The following is a 16,091-nucleotide window of genomic DNA, read 5'->3' as shown; positions in this document are numbered from 1 at the left end:
TTTGCTTTTACAGTCTATGGCGCTGTGTATCATATAATGCCCAGTACCAGAAAAAATTGAGATATTTTCATTTAAAAATGAAAGCCCTCCTACCCTTCCCCCTTTGGATACTGCCTTGATAGGACACCGTCTTCACTTAACTTAAACAAAAATAACTCTTTGGCATCCTTGCCTACAATAAAAAAATCGAGGTATTTTCATTTAAATATGACAATTCCCTAACCTGTGTAGCATATAATGCATAAGTACCAAAAATTCTGTGTAATTGGTTTTGAAATTTATTCTTCTAAATAATGAAATTTCTTTTTCTAGTAATTAAGTTTTACCGGATTTTTTTCATGTGCGCAGTAGGCTGTTGCGAAATACTAAATCAATATATACAGTATTTGCGATAGAAACGTAAATATTTCGCGATTTACTCAAAGACGATGTCAATGTTTAACATCAAACAATGAGTAATATAGACTAATAATTTGATTTAATCTTATCAGTAATTAGGTTCTAATGCTTTCATTATTGATAAAGATGGCTATTTACCCACCATTCGTTACTATGCAGAATTCTTTTTTCCTTTTTTTTTACTTCAACCAGGTCATTCATCGGATATCACTTGCCCCCTTAAGCGTTTGATCAGCAACAATTACTCCTCTTACTGAGAAAGATAATTATTTTTCATAAGCTATAGTGACGGCTTGCAACAAGTCCCTACTAACAAGAATTCACTGGAGCACCAACCCTTCAGAGGCTAACAAAGTTACGAACACTTCTCTCCCATGCCAATCTTCTAAGAGCCTACCTCTTTATACTCATCCAAGAAAATTCAATTTTCTTTCATTCTACCCTTACGACCTCTGTTAACTATATTCCGGGACGACCTGATTTTCTTTGGCTCTATGTGGTTAGTCAGAAATGACAATGTTTGGTAATCCGTCTTCCTTTATTCACAGAAAATGGCCTACCCATCTCAAATTTGTTCTTATTATAGCCCTAGAAAATGGGATAGAGCTACATTTTTTGCAGAGGTTGCTGTACCTGCAGAGTAAGGATTTAAATAAAAGTTCAAATAGGGATAAAATCTTTTTAATAGACAGTGTTTCACAAACAGTAATAGAAATTCACAAAAAATACTAGATATTTCGGTCACATATGCAGTGACCGTCATCAGTAGTAAAACTAAAATAAAATTATTTAAAACAATAGTTTATATACGAAATCAATTCAAACTACATATTGTTTAATTCTCTAATTCTTTTCAAAACAAAGGCGGACGCTCGCCTCTTTAACCTTCTTGGATTCGGCTCATTAGCGTTCAATGATATAACACTTAGACAGAGGTCAACTACATTGGGTGAATTGAACTTTACTCTGTCAGATTTTAATAAATTATCATAGATAGATTTCAGCTCAAATTCACCTGAGCCACGATTCAAAGATATATTTTTGAATAATATTTCCTTTATTTCAAGAGTTTCACGAAAATTTTGCTTTAGTCCCAGGTCCCTAGAAATCAAAGAGACAATATCAAACAAAATAAAATGGTCTGGAAAATTGAAAATATATTCTGAAACGGCTGACGTAAAATCTTAAGACTTAGAATCCTGCTTTAAAGCCGAAGAAATAGAATCTTTATGCTGTAATAATCTCATTTCCAAATTCTGAGTAGTACGTCCCATATATGAGCTTCTGCAAGTACATGGGATCTTATAGACCCTACTTTATTGCCCCAATGAATTTAGATCCTTCCTAGATTTTAGAAAACTGCCCAAAGTATGATTACTCTTTAAAGCTTTAGACTCTTTAAACCTTTTTAAAGAGTCTATTATTACTCTTTAAACCTGTAGACCATTACTCTGTCAAATTCTTTCAAGGTTTTCACTTAGCCTGGGTACATATGGTAAGGAACAAAAAATATCCTTCTCTCGAGTTGTCTCCAAGACTTCCTTAGAAATGTCTAGAAACTTTTTTCTTCTTTTTGAAAAAGTCTGGTTAATTCACCACTCTGGACACATGTCTCTTGTAGTATTTTTCTTAAAAAAAACAACTCATCAAAAAATTTTGGAGAACAAATGCTAAAGATCCGGTCAGTTAAAGAAATGATCAAACCACTTTTACTTGGCGAGCGTGACTGGAACTATAAGACAAAAATCTATTGTTATTTGTCGGTATTCTGTAAATTTTAAAATCCAGACTATTTTCATTTTTTAAAAGAAGATCATCAAGAAAAGGAAGTTTCCCATTCTCTTCTAATTCAACAGTAAACTTTAAATCACCCCCCCCCCAGAATAAAAAAATTAAGATGTTCCAAAAATCCTTTTAAATTCTCCTCCCCGTAATACCATACTGAAATTATGTCATCCCTAAAAAATATGTTTAAAAAATATGAATCTAACACAATTGTTTCAATATTCTCCACAAAAATATTAGCTATTATTGGGGATAAAGGAGCCCCCATAGGTAAACCATTTATTTGGTCGAAATACTCCCCTCTAAATTGAAAAAAATAAGAGAACTTATTGCACACTAAATACATAATTACAAAAACTTCCAAATCTGTTTTGCCACTAATCAAGTCCAAAATTCTTAACAGCTTTACAGCAAGAACAAATTTCTTTCTAGAAAAGTTTTGGCTGCTTCTACATCCATATTTGTGCACATTAATACAATTTCAAAGCTTGAAAGCAAAGAAATTGAAGAAATTTCTACTTTTTTCAGTTTTTCAATTAAATTCAAAGAATTCTTAATATACGAAATTTGTGTAGACAAAAGTGGTTTACAGATTGACACTAACCACTTGCTCAAAACACTTGTTGGTGACCTTGTACTTGACACAATTGGTCGTAAAGGTAGGTTAGGCTTATGAATTTCGGGAAGTCCATATGATTTAGGGCACAAGGATTTGCGTGGCAGACATTTGTAATGAAGTTGAGGTGTAATTTTTCCTTCATCCTTTAAACACTTTAATTCGTTCTTAAACTTATTTGTAAAAGAGTCTGTTGGATTATACGATAGTTTCTTGTATGTTTTTTCATCATTTAGTAAACTCCTTAATTTAGATTCGTAGTCCTCAGTATTCATGACAACTAAAGTGTTACTCTTATCTGCTTTTGTAATGGTAATTGAACCATCCTTTTTCAAGTTTTATAGAATTCTGATGTCTTTGATGGTCGTACTAGGAAATTCCGTTTTCAATACAAAACTAGAAAGGGTTTTCACGGTAGAAGCTCTTACTAAGCTAACATCTTTTATTAGGTTTTCGTTTTTATGCAAAAATGTTTCTATTGAAGAGATAAATTGTTTCAGTATAGTTTTACTACTGATGACGGTCAGTGCATATGTGACCGAAATATCTGGTAGTTTTTGTGAATTTCTATTACTGTTTGTGAAACACTGTCTATTAAAAGGATTTTGTCCCTATTCGAACTTTTATTTAGTGTCTCTTTCAAAAACTAACATCATGCACTTTTTTCAATACTAATTTTACCAATTACAATAGTGAAACTACTTTTTCAGTTAAACAAAAAACCACCAGCGCCATCAAGCTTTTGGCGTTTTTTAATATTTTTTCAAGCTTTATAATCGTGTCTCTTTCAAAAACTGATATCATGCAATTATTTTTATGCTTATTTTTCCAATTACAGTAGTTAAACTACTTTTTCAACCACCAGCGCCATCAAGCGTTTGGCATTTTTTTGACATTTTTTCAACCTTTGTAATCGTGGCTCTTTCAAAAACTGACATCATGCACGCATTTCTATAATATTTTTACCAATTACAATAGTGAAACTACTTTTTCAATTAAACAAAAAACCACCAGCGCCATCAAGCGTTTTGCTATTATTAATATTTTTTCAAGCTTTGTAATCGTGTCTCTTTCAAAAACTGATATCATGCAATTATTTTTATGCTTATTTTTCCAATTACAATAGTGAAATTACTTTTTCAGTTTAACAAAAAACCACCAGCGCCATCAAGCGTTTGGCATTTTTTTGACATTTTTTTCAAACTTTGTAATCGTGTCAAAATCAAAAACTGACATCATGCACTTATTTTTCCAATTAGAAAAGTGAAACTACTTTTTCAGTTAAACGAAAACTACCAGCGTCATCTAATGTTCGGCGTTTTCTTACATTTTTTCTAGGTTTGTAATCGTGTCTCTTTCAAAAACTGACATCAAGCACTTATTTCCACGCTAATTTTACAAATTACAATAGTGAAACTATTTTTTCGGTTAAAGTAAAAAAAACCCTCTCCGTCTAGCGTTTGGTTCATGATTACATTTTTTCATGCTCTGTTACATGGTCTCTTTCAAAAACTGAGAGCTAGTGCCTATTTCTACAATATTTTTACCTATTACTGTAGTGAAACTTATTTTTAGGCTAAACGATTACCCACCAATTCTATCAAACCTTTAGCTTATTTTAACAATTTTTCAAGCTTTGTAATAGTATCTCTTTCCAAATCTGATATCAAGAACTTATTTCAGCATTACTTTTATCAGTTGCAGTAGTTAAACTACTTTTTCAGTAAATAAAATAAGAAACAGTGCCATTTAACTTTTGGCTTAATTTAAATTTTTTTTCAAGCTTTTTTAATCGTGTCTCATTCAAAAAATGACATCAGGTACTTATTTCTATGCTAATTTTACCAATTAAAAAGGTAAAACTATTCTTTTGTTAAAAAAAAAAGCACTAGTGTAATCAAGCGTTTGGCTTTTTTTAACATTTTTTCTAGCTTTGTAATCGTATCCTTTTCAAAAACTGACATTAGGCACTTATTTTTACATTAATTTTACCAATTACAATAGTGAAACAACTTTTTTCAGTTAATCAAAATTACTAGGGCCATCAAGCGTTTGGCGTTTTCTAACATTTTTTCAAGCTTTGTAATCGTATCTTTTTCAAAGACTGGCAAAAGACACTTATTTCTATACTAATTTTACCAATTACAATAGACAAACTATTTTTCAGTTAAACAAAAATCCACCAGCGCCATCAAGCGTTTGACGTTTTTTAACATTTCTTCAAGCTTTGTAATGGTGTCTCATTAAAAAACTGATCTCGAGTACATTTTTCTTTATTAATTTTACCAGTTACAATAGTTAAACTACCTTTTCCTTAAACAAAAAACCATCAGTGCCATCAAACGTTTAAACCTTTGTTATCGTGTCTCATTCAAAATTTTTATACTGATTTTACCAATTAAAACGCTCTAACTAAGTTTTTGTTAAAAAAAACACTAGTGTCATCAAGTTTTTACATTTTTATAGCATTTTTTCTGGCTTTTTAATTATGTCTTTTTGAAAAACTGACCATTATCTCCCACCACTACACTAATTTTACTAATTAAAATTGTTAAACATCTGTCTCAGTTAAACAAAAAACCACCAGCGCCATCTAACCTTAAACGTTTGTTAACATTAATTCAACATTTGTTATCGTGTCTTTTTCAAACGTTGATTTCGAATAATTTTTTCGCCGCTAATTATAACTAATGCAGTAACTATACTACTTTTTGAGTTAAAAGAATAACCCCCCGTGTCATCTAGCGTTTGGCGTTTTTTAACATTTTTTCAAGCTTTTTAATCGTGTCTCTTTCAAAAACTGATATCAGGCGTTTATTTCTACACTAATTTTACCAATTACTAATTTTACCAATTACAATAGTGAAATTACTGTTTCCTTTTATCATATAAGCAACAGTGCTATCTAACGTCTGCCTTATTTCAACACTATTTCAAACTCTATTTACACCGTGTTTCTTTTAAAAACTGACATCAGACAATTATTTTTATACTAATCTGCAAATTACTACAGTGAAACTACTTTTTTAGTTAAACAAAAACCACCAGTTCCATCAAGCGTTTGGAAATTTTTAACATTTTTTCACGCTTTATAATCGTGTTTCTTTCAAAAACTGACATTAGGTACCTTCTTTCTATACTAACTTTATCAATTAAAAAAGTGAAACTACTTTTTAAGTTAAAAAAATAACCAGCAGCGCCATCAAGCTCAGAAATATAAAAAACGCCAAACGCTTGATGGCGCTGGTGGTCTTTTAGTATAGAAATAACTGCCTCAAATCAATGTTTGAAAGAGACACGATTAAAAAGCTTGAAAAATGTTAAAAATAAGCTAGGCCTTGGATGGCACTGGTGGTAATTTGTAAAATTAGTGTAGAAATAAGTGCCTGATGTCAGTTTTTGAAAGAGACTTCATTACAAAGCTTGAAAAATGTTAAAAATAAGCTAGACGTTGGATGGCGCTGGTAGTAATTGGTAAATGGTAAAATTAGTTAGTTTCAAAATTGTAATTGGTGAAATTAGTGTAGATAAGTGCCTAATGTCATTTTTGAAAGAGACATAATTACAAAGCTTGAAAAAATGTTAAAAATAGCCAAAGGTTGAATGGAGCTGGTGGTTTTTTTTTAACTAAAAAAGTTGTTTCACTATTGTAATTGTTATAAATAGGTATAGAAATAAGTGCCTGATGTCAGTTTATGAAATAAACACGATTACAAAGCTTGAAAATTAAAAAAAAAAAAACGTTAGATGGCGCTAGTGGTTTTTTGTTTAGCTGAAAAAGTAGTCTCACTATTGTAATTGTTAAATTAGGTATAGAAATAAGTCCCTGATGTCAGTTTTTGAAATTAACACGATTACAAAGCTTGAAAAAATATTTAAAAAAAAACAAAAGTTAGATGGCGCTAGCGGTTTTTTTAATAACTCAAAAAATGGTCTCACTATTGTAATTGTTGAATTAGTATAGAAATAATTGTAATTGGTAAAATTAGTATAGAAATAAGTGTCTGATATAAGTTTTTGAAAAAGACACGATTACAAAGCTTGAAAAAATGTTAAAAAACGCCAAACGCTTGATGGCACTTGTGGTATTTTTTTTTTTTTACTGAAAAGTAGTTTCACTATTGTAATTATTAATTTAGGTTTAGAAATTTTTTAAAAGATTTTCAAGCTTTTTTAATCATGTCTCTTTCTCTTTCAAAAAATAATATTTGGCACTTATTTCAGTACTAGTTTTAGAAATTGAAGTAACTAAACTACTTTTTTCATTCAAACGTATTACTAACAGCGTCATCAAACGTTTGGCCTTTCGTAACATTTTTTCACGCTTTGTAATCATGTTTCTTTCAAAAACCTGATTTTTCGAAATTAGTCTCTCATAGCAGTTTTTAAAAGAGACACGATTACAAAGCTTGAACAAATGTTAAAAAACGCCAAACGCTAGATGGCACTAGTGGATTTCTGTTTACCTGAAAAAGTTGTTTCAATATTGTAATTAATATAACTAGTGTAGAAATGATTAAATGATGTCAGAATATGAAAAAGAAAAGGTTACAGAGTTAGAAAAAATGTTAAAAAAAGCCAAACTATTGACGGCGCTGGTGGTTTTTTGTTTAACTGAAAAAGCAGTTTCACTATTGTAATTATTAATTTAGGTTTAAAAATAAGTGCCTGATGTCAGTTTTTGAAAGAGACATGATTACAAAGCTTGAAAAAACATTAAAAAACGCCAAACGCTTGATTGCAATGGTGGTTATTTGTTTAACTGAAAAAGTAGTTTCACTATTGTCATGGGGTAAAAATAGTATAGGAATAAGTGCCTGATGTCAGTTTTTGAAAGTGACACGATTACAAAGCTTGAAAAATGTTAAAAAACGATAAAAGCTTGATGGCGCTGACGATTTTTGTTTAACTCAAAATGTAATCTCACTATTGTAACTGTTAAATTAGTATAGAAATAAGTGCCTGATGTCAGTTTTTGAAAGAAACACGATCACAAAGCTTGAAAAATGTTAAAAACGCCAAACGTTAGATTGCGCTGGTGATTTTTGTTAGACTGAAAAAGTAGTTTCACTATTGTAATTAGTAAAATTAGTATTAAAATAAGTACCTGGTGTCAGTTTTTGAAAGAAACACGGTTACAGAGTTTGAAATAATGTTTAAAAACGCCAAACGCTTGACGGCGCTGGTGGTTTTTTGATTAACTGAAAAAGTAGTTTCACTATTGTAATTATTAATTTAGGTTTAAAAATAAGAGCCTGATGTCAGTTTTTGAAAGAGACATGATTACAAAGCTTGAAAAAATATTAAAAAACGCCAAACGTTTGATTGCTCTGGTGGTATAAAAGTAGTTTCACTATTCTAATTGGTAAAATTAGCTTAGAAATAACAGCCTCATTTTAATATATTAATAACAAACAATTACAAAGCTTGAAAAAATGTTAGAAAACGCCAAACGATTGACGGCGCTGGTGGTTTTTTGTTTAACTGAAAAAGCAGTTTCACTATTGTAATTATTCATTTAGGTTCAGAAATAAGTGCCTGATGTCAGTTTTTGAAATAAACCTGATTACAAAGCTTGAATAAATTTAAAAAAGCCAAACGTTAGATGGCATTAGTGGTATTTTGTTTAACTGAAAAAGTAGTTTCACTATTGTAATTGATAAAGTTAGTATATAAATAAGTGCCTGATGTTCAGTTTTTGAATGAGACACGATTACTGAGCTTGGAAAAATGTTAAAAACCGCCAAATGCTTAATGGAGCTGACGGTTTTTTTTTAACTGATAAAGTCGTCTCACTATTGTATTTGGTAAAATTAGTTTATAAATAAGTGCCTGATGTCAGTTGTTGACCTGAGTTAACTTTAAGAGGATCATAAACTGGAATCTACTTTGCTTTTAGTTTGACCTATATTTCGATATTTATTAATTCAGTATTTTTTTCTTGAATTAATATTGAGACTTTTTAATTTGTGTGGTGATTGCGATAGCCATGAAAAGCTCTGACGAAACGCCTGATCATATATATTCTCCGGTTCTAAATTTTATTCAAAGCAATTTGCTAAGCAGAATTGAGGAGGATATTATCAAAAAACATGGTATGGAGTTTTTTTGACGTGAATATAGTCAAAGAAGCTAAGAATTTACTGTGGCAAATAAGTGCACCTGAATCGGATTGCCCAGTACGTAAGTGGAACAATGTACTTTCTAATCATTTTAGTGACATTATTTCTCTGTTAAGATCTCTTGAAAGTAGCGACACTTTTGTACTTATGTTTGTGATAAAGCAACCTACAGAGGTACCATGTCTCCCTGCAAATGCTTTTACTTCTTTACTCTCTAAGTTTAATAAGCTACAACAAGTGGTTGTTGAAATGTCAGGGAAACTTGACAATTATCAGTTGAATTTTCCTCAACTTCCCAAACCTACCCCAGCAATTGACACTCACACGACAGTTATTGTCTCTAAAGTGCCTTCAGGTCTGTCTGATCCGATTAAACGCAAATCTGTTCTCGATCAAATAGCTGGGCATGAATTAGTTTGTAGTGTGAAACCTGTTAATGACAGATGGTATGTCAATATTGACAAATCTGTAACTGAAGATTTTTGTACATCAGTTCAGAACTTTATTACCAGAGCAACAGTTAAAGTACGATCCAAGCGCTTTTTTGGGATTCTCAGAGGTTACCCAGTTGATATCGACCTTTCAGTTATTAATAGACTGCAAGGTATAATAAGTGCAAATGGACTAGGCCAGACTATGTCAGTCAAGCTTGAATTTGAGGACTCCTTCACTCAGTCTGCTTATTTCAAAGAAGGAATTAAAGTTGAATATGAATTTTTTCGAATTTACGAATTTAAGGAAACACCTAAATGCTGCTTCAAATTCGGATCATACAGTCACTTTCAAAGTGCTTGCACCAGCAATGTCCCGAAATGTGTCAGATGTACTGGGCCACATCTTTCTACTAAGGATAGTCCTTGTAGCGCTGCTTCCATGTGTGCTAACTGTGGTAAAAATCATGCTTCTTATAGCCTGTCCATCCCTGTATCTAGGGAACTAATGTCGCGCTCCAACTTTTTGCAATGACTTTGGAATTTTCAATAATATCGTTTAATATTAATGGTACAAAGGATAAGGACTTCGTTATTGATGAGCTCTACAATTATTTTGATTTGGTCTGTTTAAAGGAGCATCTTCTTACAGACTTTAGCATTAACTTTTTGCGTCGGAGCCTTCATCATGATATAGTTTTTACTGCTGCCACAGCCACAAGAGGCCGCCCATCCGGTGGGCTAGCTTGTGTTTTTAAGCGCAATCCTAATTTGGTTTCGCCGGTGATTTTTTAATCGGTTGACTTTTTTTGGTTGTTCGTATGGGCACTATAGTTTTCATTAATTCTTATCTGCCTTATGATGACCGTTCTTCCAGATCGATGGCTAGATATGCTAAAGCTTGTAACACATTGAAGTTTTTAGTAGAAAAAATTCTTTCTATTTCTCTAGATTATATGATCATTGGTGATTTCAATACGGATATAAATTACTCATCAGTGAGATGTGATTTGTTGTTAGATTGCCTTCCATCGAATCATATTATACCCAAAACTCATCCGTATTTTTATATTCACCATTCCGGCAGTAAGAGCAATATTGATCTCATTATTTGCTCACCTAGTATTACTGCATCAATAGTGTTTGTACATGCTGAAGAACAAGACTTAGACCATCTCCCTATCTCACTTACTCTTACGCTGAATTTAAGCCCTGCAAGTATTTGTAAAGTACCCTGGTCTTCAAAATGGTTTGAAAAAAGTAATTGGAAGAAAGCTGATGTTCCTCTCTATGCGTTTACACTAACAAGCCTCCTGTCTGTTATACGAGTTCCCAATCATCTGCTTCAGAACTCTATACAAGTGAATTGCAAAAGGGACCTGGATTGCTATTATAATCAAATAATTAAATGTCTAAAAGATGCCGAGGCAGTTGCAGTGCTGATGCAACGTGTTAGATGTGGCACGCAAAAACCTATTTGGTCTTTAGATTCTAATTTAAAAACTTTGAAAAATAAAGCTAAGTTTTGGTTAAAAGTCTGGAATGAATGTGATAGACCGCCTTGTGGAATTGTATCTGGCCTTAAGCGTAAGACGCGCAGTGAATATAAAAAATGTCTTAAGTAAATGCGTTATCGTGGTATGGATTTTCCAGTGTCAAAGAGAAAATAGCGAAAAGTTTTTAGAAGTCGATTAGAATTGTAGAGTAGTGATTGTCTTCCTGCATCTGCTTGACATGGCCATTACTCGTCTATTTTTTCTAATATTATTTACCGTGTGCATTCTTTGTATACTCATTCTCTTTCTGCTATTTTTAGTACCCCTCTATCTCAGCGTTTTTGTGTTCCCATTTCTCTTTCATCCGTAGTTGATGAAATTAAAAAAATTAAATAAAATAATGTTGATAGTAATGGTATATCTAGATTTCACCTTTTATTAGATTGCTCCCCCCTAATTGACTATCTAAACATATATCTCCAGATGTTTATTGGTACTTCTAGTGTACTGGAGAGTTTTTTTTGTGTGGTACTGCCACTTCAATTTCAAAGAATGGAAATTCTTCTTTAATTTGCTCTTCTTACGGGCCTATTACTATCTCTTGCGCTTTTAGTAAAGTTCTTGAGCATGTATTACTACATTTTGTGACTAATAATATACTTGAGAGAGATAACCAGTTTGGACTTAAGCCCGAAGTAGGTTGTCAACACGCACATCGCGTATTATCTTCTTTGCTCCTTGAAAATTCTTCTAAGGGAAGGAGTATATTTCTTTGTACTTTAGATCTATCAAAAGCTTTGGATAGTGCATGTCATAGTCAGCTTTTTTCTGATCTTGGTGATAGCGGTGTAAATATGTCGGTTATTTTGCTTCTTCAGTACTTGTACTCGAATTCTTTTCTTTGGTTGAAATCTGTGCCAGCATCTATTATTAAATTGAAAAGAGGTTTAAGGCAAGGTGGAGTTTTATCTCCGACCCTGTTTAATTTATGTATTTCAGGAGTTCTGGCAAAGATATCGTTTACCTATCTCTCCGGTTTTTCTGCTGTTTCATACCTGGCCTACGCTGATGATCTGCTTCTTATAAGCCGTACTAAAACTGGTTTATCTAGCATGGTTTCTTGTGTTGCCACTTCTTTTTCAGACATAGGCCTTTCTCTTAATGTAGATAACTGTAAATTTCTTTCTTCTAATAACATTTCCAGTACTTCCCTTCGCTGTAGTGGCTTTATTATCCCTCTCGTAGATTCTTTTCGATGGCTAGGTATTTCTATTACTAATAGTCTTCCGAGCTTGCGCCAGCGTACAGTCTCGGATATTAATATGAAAATTAAATTAGGATGTACTAAGATTGTTGCCAATAGAGGTAAATATAATAAACTCGCGTTGGCCAAGCTCTACTCAACTTTTTGTGACCATTCAATTCTTTTTGCTTCTGGAATTTTTTCTCCTTCTTAAGAAAAATTAGTTAAAAAGATTCCGGATTAATTATTTTAGATTTTGTGAATTTTTGTTGTTTCTTCCACCTTGGACCAAAAACCGGGTATTTATTAATAAATTTCTTGTTCCTAATATTACTGAAAAACTGGAAGCACTACACAGAAAACTTTCAAATACCGCTTGTATCCGTTTTTCTCCGCACCATCATCTTTTCAGGTTTTTTCAGTCGTAAGTTATTTTTCCTTTATTTGTTTATTTTTTTCTCTGTTTGGTCACTACACATATTTTAGTATTGTAAAGAGTGAGTAAAAATCAAATAATGATAATAATAATGATAGCTTGTGTCCATATTTCTGAATGTTACTGCTTATTAGATTCTGCAAGTTGTGAGTTTTTTTCTCTCTTCTTCTTTTCCATCTCCTAACATGTTATTTCTCTTTTGTTTTAGTTTCTTTTAAATTTTATGTATTACTCTGTAACTTGTAATCTTTGATTTATATATTGATTTGTGTTGCATTTTATGTGTTTTTCCTCGTAATACTCCACGTATTGTACCTCTGTACAGTGTGGGTTAGAAATAAATGATAATAATAATAATAACTATGTGCATTTCATTAATACTGCTATTATGATTACTGTTTCCCATTATGCTTTGAAACTCAATAATGCTTTAAAGCAAAATCCAAAATGAACTTAATGTTTGCTGGTTCCCAATAAAACGTCTTAGCAATATCTCATGAGCAACTGAGGTATTAAGTTGAAACTTTCAGGGCCAGGGCTACTAATATTTTTACTTCCACTCTTGCAATTTGTCTAAATCTACTGCTACTGCTACTAACATTTCACTACCACACCAAGCCGCCCGAAGCCAACACAGCTACGCACAATCCTGCTCCATCCCAAGCTATTCAAAGATTCTGTCTTTACACCTTCACAGGAAGTTCCAATTCCCCTTAAATCTTTCTTTATAACATTCTCCACTCACAACAGCGAACTACCTGTTTCCCGTTTAGCCCTAGACAGTTGGCCGAAAAGGACAATCTTCGACAATCTGTCATCCTTCATCCCCAGAACGTGCCCTTGCCATCTCAACCTTTCTCTCATTATAACCCTAGAAAGCGGGACTGAACCAAACTTTTCGTACAGCCTAACGTTTGAAATACGGTCAGTATTTCAGAACATATCCAGAACATACGGTCAGGGTACCCAGAACAATTCGTAGACAATTTCTCTAGAAAATTAAGTGCCTATGCTTCAGAGCCATATTTGACAACTTTCATCACTTTAGCTTCCATTATTCTAATCCTGGTTTGCAGACTTATTTTCCTATTCTTACAAACTTTTGTCAACTATGAAAAAAGCCCTGAGTCTTGGCTATTCTTCTTATAAAACGTTTACTGCTCCCACTGTCTTTACTGTTAATACTTTCAAGGTAAGTGAAGCTGTCCACATGATCGATATTTTCATTATCCAACATCAACTCTTCATTTTTACTTATTCATAGCCTTAACGACTTAGTATTCTTAAAGTTCATTTTCAAACCTATTCTAACACCTTGAACTCGTAAAACCTCTAAAAGTTCGTTCATTTTGTTCAAACTTTTATCTAGGATGCTTATATCATCGGCATAATCTAAGTCCAGGTAATTTTTCTGCCCCATTTGCTTCCGTGTTCTCCCATTGCCTTTCCTGTGCTCCTTAAGACAAAGTCCACAAAAATGATCCCTATGAAGGGAAGGGTAAAACCCAACCCTGCTTAACTCCTGATTAAATACAAAACCAGCTGCTAACCTCATGTCCTGCCTTAACCACAGCAGTGTTATTCTCATACATAGCACTAATCACTTTAATGTATTTGTCTGGTATACCATACAAGGATAGGATCTTCGCTAAAGCTCTTCTATCAACAGAATCGAACAGTTGTTCATAATTTATGAAACTCAGGATCAAAGGTGATAGATAATGGTGGCACTTTTGATGGCAATAATGGTTGCACTTTTCAATTATTAACCGAGTAGAGAAAATTTGGTCGAATCATCCTCAGTCATTTCTTAAACCAAACTGTTCCTCTGTTATAACTATGTCTACAGAATCTCTCAGTCTAAAAATTATTGTATTACTTAGTTACTCACTACCTACGGACACCAAGATAATGCCTCGATAATTACCACACTCACTCTTATGACCTTTCTTATGCAGTAGTTTAAATAGGGTTTTCCAAAAATCGTTAGGTACTTCCTCTTTTTCAAAAATCATATTCACAATTTTCAGTACCCTATTTCTAACCTCAGAACCACCATATTTAAGAAACTCATTTACCAAACTGTCAGCACCTGGGACCTTATTATTTTTTAATCCTTTTAATAATGTCACTATTTCTTTCTCACAAAAGAAAATCTTCATTCACATCTGAGGTATCACAAACTTTTTCATTTTCCTTTAAATGAATGAATGAATGTTTTTTATTGCCCTTCATCAAGTAAACAATCACAAAGATGGGTTAGAAAGAAATATATAAGGGAAAAAAAACCACACACACAGAAACAAAACAAAATAAAGACTTCTAACAACACTGTACAATAAACTTAGAGCGCCACTAGTGAGGTACTATGGCGCGGTACATAATGTGGTACGGATCTAATGCGTGCTTGAACCGGCTAATTCGGTCTTTAACCCCTTCAAAGGGGTATGCTATTTTATACTTTTCTGAAACTCACGAGTTTTTCATCCACGGGGGAAGATTTAGTAGATATTTTCCATATTTGAAAAACGCTGAACGGATCGTGCGTTTATCCTTATCAGACATAACTGTCTAAAAAGGGGAAACCGCAAGAACATGTGGTATTACAAAAGTGCAATAGAGCCTTCCTAGGAAAAGGCGATTGTACATACGTTTACACCATATCAGCATACCATACTCCTTACGAACTTCTGTCATATCAGCTCCTCACGAACTTCTGTCATGAAAATTTGTCATATCAGCATACCAAACTCCTAGGAGAAATTTGAGATAAGTAGTTTGCGCGTTGACTTAATATCTGATGCAATCGGTAGGCCAATATATGTAAGCTGTTCAGCAGCAGCCCCCTCTGTATCACCAAAACGAGCGGTAACTGAACGAGGCTCCATAGCTTTACGGCTAAATACTATAATATCGCTTGTCGATGGGTAGAAGGCTAAGCCTATCTTCTCATATTGCACGCTCAGAATACGATAGTTATCTTCAATCTACGACACGGACCTGCTAATATTAAAAATGTCATCAGCATAGTTGACAAGTGAAATTTCAAGACCATCATAAATGCAACATATCAAAAATGACTACTGAGGTTTAATAATGCTGCTTTTATACAGTGGGGGCGATGTGGTTGTTCCCTGCCGGATACCTTTCCGTGCAAGAATCACTTCGTTGAAGACTTTTGAACAATGATGACCCTGTGGCATCTTAATTTTCATTTTCAGATTACGATACGATTTCCTAAAAACAACAATAATAGAGCAATTAACACCACGCTTCGAAGCAGAAAGCAAAATTTTTGAGTGAATACCCGAGTCGAAAGTTCATCGTAAAACATGTCCCGCAAAATATCTTGTAGCAGAAATACTGAACACATCCGATTTGTCACTTAACCAAAGAAGACCAAGCCCTTCAGCTGTCAGGAAGTGTTCTTGGAGGCACACTACGTCAAACTCAGACACCAACAATTCGATTAGGGGCATTTTAAGCAGAATTCCGCCATTAACATTCCACGATACGATCTTTAAGGTAGGGGTAGTCATGATTGGCTCATAGCTTTTTTGCGC

This window comes from Artemia sp. Qi Xiang Cuo, chromosome 20 (assembly GCF_049724085.1).
Source record: "Artemia sp. Qi Xiang Cuo chromosome 20, ASM4972408v1, whole genome shotgun sequence".
NCBI classification, from domain to species: domain Eukaryota; kingdom Metazoa; phylum Arthropoda; class Branchiopoda; order Anostraca; family Artemiidae; genus Artemia; species Artemia sp. Qi Xiang Cuo.
The sequence above is the reverse complement of the archived record's forward strand: the minus strand, read 5'-3'. Positions refer to the sequence as shown.